This window comes from Saccopteryx bilineata, chromosome 5 (genome assembly GCF_036850765.1).
Source record: "Saccopteryx bilineata isolate mSacBil1 chromosome 5, mSacBil1_pri_phased_curated, whole genome shotgun sequence".
Taxonomy (NCBI): Eukaryota; Metazoa; Chordata; class Mammalia; order Chiroptera; family Emballonuridae; genus Saccopteryx; species Saccopteryx bilineata.
In genome coordinates, this window is record NC_089494.1 from 149,563,116 (window position 1) to 149,572,936 (window position 9,821).

A 9,821-nucleotide genomic window follows, 5' to 3' on the forward strand; every position below is an offset into this window, starting at 1 on the left:
CTTTTGATTTTCTTTATTCTCTCTAGGGCTTTTTCATGGAGGTATGAGATGAGAAGATGATGTGTAAACCTCCTTGACTCTAATTTAAGGATAATATAATTAGGCTGTATACAGTTTTCAACTTCTTTCCCTCTATAGTTAAGATAATCATAATAACATAAAAGAAAACTCTGTTTGGAGTATTGGTAAATATTTTTGTGATGAAAATATATGAAGCTTCCCTTCCCCCTGTTTTTAGTATTAACATGTAAAGTGTTCAGGCTTTGGTGAAATACCTTATATTTTTTAAGAAAAAAGGTTTCTATCATGTCCTGTTTGCTTTCATGCAAATGTTATTTTTTGTCGTTAACTCACACATTCTCTTTTTGCTGCAGCCTAGCGTTGCCCGTCTTTACCTGCTGGCCTTCTTCTTGCTGCTTTCCGTTTCATCAGCTTGTATGAAAACTTCAAACTACAACTCCCCTCATGTAAATAATAAATATTTATGAAGTAGTTATTTTTTAAATTTTTATCGTGTTTAATGCTGGCTTTCTGAAATCCACTGTGATTTCAGTCATGTCTGTAATTACTGTTGTACATAAACAAAGAAGGCTAAAAACAGAGCCACAGTTGAAAGTTAGCTACCTTGAGCTGAACCTGCACAGTGCCCAAAACACGCTGGGGAGGGCCCCAGCAGGTAGACGGGAAAAACGGCAATTTCAATCTATGGTTTATGACTTGAAATTTGTTTTTTACCTATTTCATTTCTGTAAATTTCTTTGACTTACTTTTATTAAAGGACATGCAGATTCCCAAAAGTTAAAAACAAAAAAACATATACTGTAGCATTCTGTGTTTATACTGTTTTATTTCTGCAAATCTGTTCATTAATTTTGTGGTTTAAGGCTGAAATGAAGACTATTATGAATTTTTAAAGAAAACATCAAATTTCAGGGTATCACAAAACTTTATTATATTACTATACTACCCACTATTTATTATATGTTATAGATGTCTGAGAGATAAACCAAATATTTTATTTTTAATGTAAAACATCAAATTTAATTTTATTAGCATATTTTAGCAACTTTAGAATAAATATGGACTTTTACTTGATTTTGAAATAATCCCAATTTTGGCCAATGTAATGGATATCTTAAATGCTAGAATATAGGTTTTGAGCCTAATACAAATATATTAATAGAAATTGTGATTTTTTTAATGCCAAGTACATTGATATTAGTATATGAATTAGTCATATTTTAAGACCTATTATGTGATTAGAGAAATGGAGTTTTCTGCCATGAATGTTAAATTGCAAATCAGTGGAAATGGAGTAGCCCTTTTAAGTATTTCATTGCCGACCTTGTTCTAGAAGCCAAATTTTTCTATTCCTACAAAGAAAGCATCTATGTTGAGATATATGTTTTTTTGTTTTATTAATTTGAGATTATTCTAATACTTTATACAATATTTTCACATGCACAATATACCCATTAGTGCTTTTTGGAGAGCAGGGGGGGTAGGGAAGAACAAAATAAAGATTATTGGCTATTTCATAGTTTGCTTTTCAATTTTTTTTATTTAAGATTTAGTTCCTTGAGGCATGGTCAGTGGATCTAAAGTTTAAGTGAGCCCGTCATGCTACTGAATAAGAATGGAAGTGCCTGTATTTAACTTTTCTCCCAATCCTACTGAGAGGCTTCAGCCCTTACTACATTGAAGGAATTTCAATCAATTTGTCCCTTGCTATTTCATGGTTGCTTTCCTAAATCCAGTTCATGATTGTATAAATGGCCTTTGCAATAATAAAACCAAAGAATCATTTTCAGGGGGCTGGATAGCTCAAGGGATTAGTAATGGAATACAGAGCCTTTCACCTCTAGGTCAGTGAGTTGAATCCAGTCCAGGTCACTAGAGACCCAGAGTTACCATCTTCTGACTGTTCAGTGGCCTGTGTGAAATAGACTGGTACTTTGGGTCTCTACTGGATGGCTGTCCGCACACCTGCCGAAAGCAGTTCAAGAAAATACAAAAAGAAATGTGGATTTGAAAATAAAATGCCTGTGTTACAAAGTGAAGTGAGAGCGTTGTGCATAGTTGTTCTCCACAAAGTAACACTGAAGAGGAAGTAGTCACTTCCCAGTGCTACAGACATGGCAGAAAGTGGACATGGTGCACTCTCCTTAATGCAGCCAAACAAAATAGGCAAAGAAAAGGCCGGTATTGATGAGGGGAGAGGGATTCATTGGGAAAGATGATCTCATCAGGAGAAAAACCCAAGCAATAAGAAGAAAATGAGTTTTGACTTTTGAGAGAAGGAAATCACAGAGTAGCAGGAATTTGAGGAACTACTGTGACAGAAAATTCAGTTCAAAGGAATGGAAAGTATTTCCCCTTAGAGCATTAGAAGTTGTCCAGTTGTCAGTAAACTTGGACTATTTTTACTTAACCAGCACTATCGCCTAACCTTAGTATCATTACTTTATAAAGAGAAATAGTCAGGAAGAAAACTAGATTGGCTAGTGATTTTATTGGATGAAGTGGCATTTAAGAAACAGACGCCCTCCCGTCCAGGAAACAAACTCTCTGGTGAGATAATCTGCCTTCAGAACCCTGTGTAGCTGACAAAACGTAATTTCGATGACTGACACGGCATTTCTCTTCAGAAGGTGTCTGCAGTTAAGTACAGTGAGGGTCTTTATCCTCCAGCCGATTTGTGGTTCTAAATGTCCTGAAGAAAATCAGAGGGTATCAGCATTCTGGCTTTGTCCAGCTTTTTTCAGAGATAAAATATAGTGCTTTACTCTCCTGGATCACCTAAACCGCCTTTGTTCTTCTTTCAATAGGACGATTAACAAAGACCTACTAACCAAATTAAAGCATAAAATGAACCCTAAGATGTGGAAACGTTGCCAGTGTGAATACTAATGAATGAAGTTCAGTGAAGGCATGCTGGCTAACTTTTCAATTCGAGTACTTTCATAGCCAATCTCTTTCAAACATAGCAGTCTTCTTTAGAAGTTTAAGTCTAAAAGTAGATGAGTTGCCCTGATGACTAAGGAATGAAATAGATAATGTTCTCTGAATAATGTTTCTTTCCACAATAATACCAGTCATTCGTGTGGAAGACAATTTCTTCGAGATCCTGCATTAGTTGTAGCCTAGTCTAAAGTAATTATTAATCCATGGGTGCAGACCATAAGATAACACTGGAAATTGGATATTTAGATGGGCAGCTAAACAATTTATTCTTACTATCTTTAAGGATAACATATAGTTTACAGATGAGTTATTTAAAAAATTAACTGCTAGCTAACCTTTTTTATCCTGGATAGCTCGGTTTTTAGTTTGTAAAACAGTTTTAAACTGTGGTTTGTCCACCCTGCCTCTGTTGGGCACACTTCATAGAAATGGCGAGACATCTGGACCCACATGCAGTTATTCTAGTCTGGCTTCTCAGGTGGTCTAGTCGCTTCTATTTTCCCGTAGTTTTGCTGTTGTTTCCGCAGTGTACTTTGTATCAAAATATATTTTATTGAACCTTAAGTATCTTTTATAGCTTTTGTCTATAGATAATATAGATAATCTTTCTGTTCACCTTAGACTGCAAGTGGTTTTAATGTTGTTATAGCTTTATGCTTTGGAGTGTTTTTATTTACAACAAAATATTTAAAAGCTTAGCATGTGATTACATTAACTGTCCTAGGAATACCAGGGTTGACATATTGGAAAGAGCGTGTGTTATACACACACACACACACATATATACACTTCACAAGATTTAAATGTGTTGGGTTTTCAGAACAGAAGCATAATTTTAAGTACTTTGCCCAAAGCAATGACCTCGTACTATCTCCTTGTAATCTAGTCAGTATTTCGTTAACCTTTTGAAATATTATGAGGGCGGGGGTGTCTTGTTTTTGACTTAATGAAATTTAGAATGGAACTATCTTAAGCAAAACAGGACAAACCTGAAGAATGTTATTGTTACTATCGTTAACTATTGTCAAGTTGAATGGTTTGAAGAAAATGCACTGCTTATAATACTTAACTCATTCAAACTACAGACATACTTACTGGAGAGAGTTCAAATCATCCAAAAATATTATCAGCTTATATTTTAATGATTTTTATATACTGTTAGGAATGTTGGTTAAACTTTTTTTCCTATCTTTTAGAAAGTGAATTCTCTAAAAGTGAATTTGTAATTAACCAATTCCTCATCTCTCCTTCATTCTACTAATATTGACATGGCTATTTACAGTAGTCACAGAAACAAAAATAGTCTCAGAATATCATGCATTGAGTCATATATGTCTACTTCTCCAAAAAATCCATCATTTTTCATCATTCTAGGCAAGGTACATCACCCACTGCAGGGATACAAAGATGCAACGAGCCACATGCCCAGTGTTGCAGAGCACTGTAAGAGGTAGTTTCTTGAGAAATGGGGTATACACCTCAAAAATGGACCTCAGCAAGACATTCATAGAAAGATGGTCACTTCTGATCTATCTTCAATTTGAAATCAATGAGGCTAAAGAACATCCTACCAGAAAATGTTGTAAACTGCCTGACCAGACGGTGGCACAGTGGATGGAACATTGGACTGGGATGCAGAGGACCCAGGTTCGAAACCCTGAGGGAGGTCACTCACTGGCTTGAACACAGGCTCATCTGGATTGAGTGTGGTACCAGCTTGAGTGCAGGGTCACTGGCTTAAGCGTGGGATCATAGACATGATCCCATGGTCACTGGCTTTAGCCCAAAAGGTCTCTGACTTGAAGCCCAAGATCACTGGTTTGAGCAAGGGGTCCCTCGCTCTGCTGCTGTATCCCCCACAGTCAAGGCACATATGAGAAAGCAGTCAGTGAACAACTAAGGAGCCACAACAAAGAATTGATGCTTCTCATCTTTCTCCTTTTCTGTCTATCTGTCCCTATCTGTCCCTCTTTCTGTCTCTCTGTCTCTAACAACAACAACAAAAAGAATGTTGTAAATCAATATAGACATAAGTCCAAAAAGAGGAACATATACTGTATGTTTAGGGAGGCATACAATGGTGAGAATGGTGAGAAAGCAAGGGATGATGCCAATAAAAGTAAAGATGGCAGCTTTGTGAGGTAGAGGGTCGAGTTTAGAAGGGAAGGCATGAGCAAGCTGGTATTTCTGGAGTACAAGTAATGTTTATTTCTCCACCTGGGAGGTGATTATACAGACATCACTTTATAACTTTACTAAAACTGTATATGTAAGTTTTAATTATTTTTGTACTTATTATCCTCTACAATTTAAAAAAGTGAATTGAAAAAGGAAGTTGACAAAATTATAACTTTACCAGGAAGAATTATTGGATCTGAAACATTCTGAATAAGAACAAAAAGATTGGTCCTCTCTAAAGAGAGAAAATCAGTATACTAAAATAAATGTATTCCTGATGTAATATATGTAAATCAAATTTCTTTAAATCCTGGCTGGACCTGGTGGAGCATTAGGTGCCATCATGGGAGTCGATATCTGCCACAACAAAGTCAGAAAGGTTGGGGGCAAGAAGCCCAAGAGCCAGGACATCTACCTAAGGCTGTTGTTCAAGCTATACAGGTTTCTGGCCAGGTGAACCAATTCCACCTTCAATCAAGTGATGCTGAAGAAGTTGTTCATGGGTCACTTCAACCTGCTGCCTCTGTCCCTTCCTCTGATGACCCAAAAGATGAAGCTTCCAGGTGGGGAGGGCAACAGCGGTGTGGTTGTAGGGACTATAACCCCTGATGTGTGCGTCCAGGAGGTGCCCAAACTGAAGGTGTGTGCACTTCATATGAGCAGCCGTCCAGAGTCACATCCTCAAAGGCCAAGGGTAAGATCCTCACCTTCGACCAACTGGCGCTGGACTCCCCCAAGAGCTGTGGTATCTGCTCTCTGGTCCTAGGGAGGGTAGGAGGTGGACAGTCATTTTGGCAAGGCCCCAGGAACCTCTCACAGCCACACCAAATCCTGTGTGTGCTACAATGGCTGGAAGTTGGAGTGTGCAGGAGGTGATGGGCCAGCAGAGGCTCACTAACCCCAAATACCGGAAAAAAGTTTTTTGGTAAATCCTTTCCTGTTAAATGTCAAAGAAGAGTTTGCTTAAAAGAACAATAAGGTGAATTTTCACCGACGAAGTAAGGTAAGAGAAGAAAAAGTTAACAAACACCTGCATAGTTTAAATATATATATAAGGAAAAACAAATTTTTTAACTTCGAAGAATTAGAAAGGCCAGCTGTACCTAGAGCTCCCAGGGAGGCTATTTAGTACACCAGCTTCTGTAAACTCAATAGCCATCCTCTCAAATGTCATTCTTCACCCAAAGCTCCAAACAGATTAGGCTCATGGGTGAGGTTGATTGTTTTTGTTTTGTTTTGTTTTGTTTTCTGTTCTATTTGTTTGGGTTTTTTTGTTTTGCTTTAGGAAGAGTGTAGCACAGAGCTGTAAAAATTTGAATTTAAAAACCTTTAGGGGGCATACTGCCTTCAGAGTAATGTGGTCAACTTACCTGTAGGGTTCACACGGCCCTTCACCCACAAGCACACGTCCAGTACATATGATTCAAATCAAGTATCAGTTCAAGCTGTGGTAAAAAATATTTTTTTAGTTTACCGTATTTTTACCACATTTAGAAATCAAGTTGAATTGGCAAGACCTATGCCCCTGTTAAAGTACTCACAGGGTGTTTGATGAGTTTCATGCATTAAATTGATACTTTCAGCCTTATGTTTTTTCTTTACAAATTGTGTTCATCTCTTTGCTTGAGTTTTAAGGTGTCTAGGTAACATGATAGTAACCAAGAACACATCTTTCCGAATGAACTTGAATAAATCGTCATTTAATTTCTCTAAGTCTTAATTTTCTTCTCTGTAAAAGGAGAATGAGAACATCTACTTGGATAATTGTGAAAATTGAATGAATTTGGAAGTAAAGCATTTAACAAATGGTAAGAGCTCAAAGAATGGTAGCTACATTCTCTATTTTTTTTTAAGTTTAATTCATTAATATATGTTAACTTGCTCTTTCAATAATTTTTCAGTGCTCTATGAATTCTGTATTTTCTATGAGCTCCAGATTCTAGGTCTTAACACCCTATCGAAAGAGTACTCTCAAAGCTTGAAAATATGGACAGTACATTAACTAGGCAATTTTATTATCAAATGATTTGATATTGGACACCAAAGGTCACCAGGAGAGAGAGGCTTCTTCCCAGTATCCTTTTCTGCAGAGTGGGCACCCAGCACATGCCTATATGGTAAAGAGAGGTGGAGAGCAGAGGGAGAAATAAGCCATTGTCCCAGACCTAAGTGTAGCCAATAGCAATACTGTGTAATCAGTGTTAATATGCAGCAACTCAAAATGCAATCGACTTGGCTAGCATTTGGCATTTTCTAATTCTTACTCTACACAATCTCAGAGAACTAAACAGAATAGTAAATCACAGAAGAAAAGCTATGTACAGTTCAGTTTCACTTGTGTTTAGCAGGTCCATGGCTGCACATCCATTCTTAAACAGCCACAGGCCCTAGTGCAGTAAAGGTGGCAAAGTAAGGAAACCAAAGCATTCTCAATTCAGGCCAGCTGTAAGGATGCACTAATTGTTAAAGCACCCCCTAGTGGACGAGGTGCCTCTGTATATCTGTTCTCTGTGTTTTTAGGAATCTGTTCAATACACAAATAATTGTGTCACTGCACTTAATCTCACATGTCAGGCTGCTCAACAGAATTTTCTGTAATAACAGAGAATCTCTACAAATTCTCTATCATCCAGTACAGTAGCCATGGCCACATGGAAGATAGAGCACTTAAAATGTGGCTACTGAAACCTAAGAAACTGAATTTTAAATTTAGTTTCATTTTAACTAATTGAAATATAAAAACCACAGGTGGCTAGTCACTACCACATTGTGCAGTGTGGTTCTAGAATATCCACCTGTGTAGACATTTCTCGCTACTTCATTGCAATGCTATTCTCCCATATGGCCAGAAGGACTATATAAGGAGGTTGTACAAGAAGCACATTTTTTTCTGTTTTAATTTATTGAAGTGACATTTTTAAGAAGCAGACTATTTTTTTTTTTTTGAAATTTTTAAAGAAGGGGAGGGAGAGAGAAAGAGAGAAGGTGGGGGAGCAGAAAGCATTAGCTCCCATATGCGCCTTGACCAGGCAAGCCCAGGGTTTCGAACTGGTGATCTCAGTGTTCCAGTAAAAAGCAGACTCCTTAACTATATGCCCTGATGAAAAGGGCCTCAGCTCTTTTTGTTTTGAAACATAGAGGTTGCATGAGATCTCTATGCTCTTTTGGCTCTAACGCTGTGTTTGAGATTTGAGAAGGTGACAACAAATACATTCCATTTAAAAGGTGAAATCTCTAATGCCTGTTAGAACATCAAATCCATAAGTGAAATTGGATGTGTGTTTTGTGACTGGAGCCCAATCAGAGATGACTTCCCCTCAACATTCTAAAAGTGTCGATTTGGCTTAAAAGAACGTAAAGAATAGGCTTAACTTAAAAAAAGAAAAAAGTAACAAGTCTGACCGATGGTGGTACAGTGGATAGAGTGTTGAAACTCCGAGATCGCTGGCTTGAGCCCCATGTCACTGGCTTGAGCATGGGGTCACTAGCTTAACTGGAGCCCCCTGGTCACGGCACATATAAGAAGCAATCAATGAACAACTATAGTGCCACAACTACAAGCTGATGCTTCTCATTTCTCTCTCAAAAATAAAAAATAAAAATAATTTAGAATACAAAAAGTTGGCACAGGAGCCATCCTTTTCAGATTGAGCAAGTTTATAAGAGCAAGTTTCCACAAGGCCCACAGAAAGGCTTTCTCCAGCAGGTAAGGCTGCAGCAGGGCAATGGAAGCCGCTGCAAGAGGAAGCATTCCCTGACGGTTCCTTCCCAGGCATGCATCTTTAGTTACCAAAGGGTCAAGCAGCACAGAGGCTTTATTGTCAATAAAGTGAAAGAAGCAAAGTGGACATAGTTTGATATTTTCAACTTTAACACTTTTTCATTAAGTACATATTTTATGTATCCAAGAGCCTATACCAGTGTACAAAATACCAGCTGCCAGTGATTTCTATAAAATTTTAGTGAAAATTTTATATGGCATTAATATGAACATAAGATGTACACTCACTAAGTCTATAGACATTTTAACTGCTTCCATGAGGTTGCTATCTAAGAGGTAATATAAGCCCTTTCAATATCTACTTTACTTTTTGGGTGGCTAGTTATTTTTTCAAATGTTTTTTATGCCCAAAAAAAAATGTTTTTATGTACAAATAATTTTCACTGAACTTTGCTTCAAATCATTAAAAACATAGAGAAGATCCACTTAGTAATTACAAAATACCAAGCCCTACACATGGGCTTCAAATTTCCAGCCTACCAAAACCAAGCTAGCCCTGTTTCAGTGTGTAGTCACAGACAATACCGCAATTTAATGCAGCGGAAATCCTGACCAAACTTAAAAGATGGTATTTCTGCCATAAGAGGTTATTCACCTCTTTTCCCTAGCCGTTGGTTAATGTTGATGTCAGACAGTTGCCCACTTTGTCTCTTAAAAGCGTATCCAAGTTTGTGTCTATAGACTCATCTGAAGAATGTTTACACAAAAATATACCATGAATTATTATATGCAGTTCATAACACTTTATATTTACATATATCCATGTGTAATTTTTGTAATCATGCTGTCGATAAACACAAAGTCACATTAAATGGCTATCATTTTTAATATATATAATGCACTTGGAAACAGTTAATGAGTTTGCAGGCTCCTATTTTTCATTAAGTTGTTAATCCTG

General features: G+C 37.2%; 1 pseudogene; it reads left to right on the plus strand.

Moving 5' to 3' along the window:
• The first annotated feature begins 5,485 nt into the window (after positions 1-5,485).
• On the plus strand, positions 5,486-6,040 carry LOC136306568 (large ribosomal subunit protein eL18 pseudogene; annotated as a pseudogene).
• Positions 6,041-9,821: the final 3,781 nt, after the last annotated feature.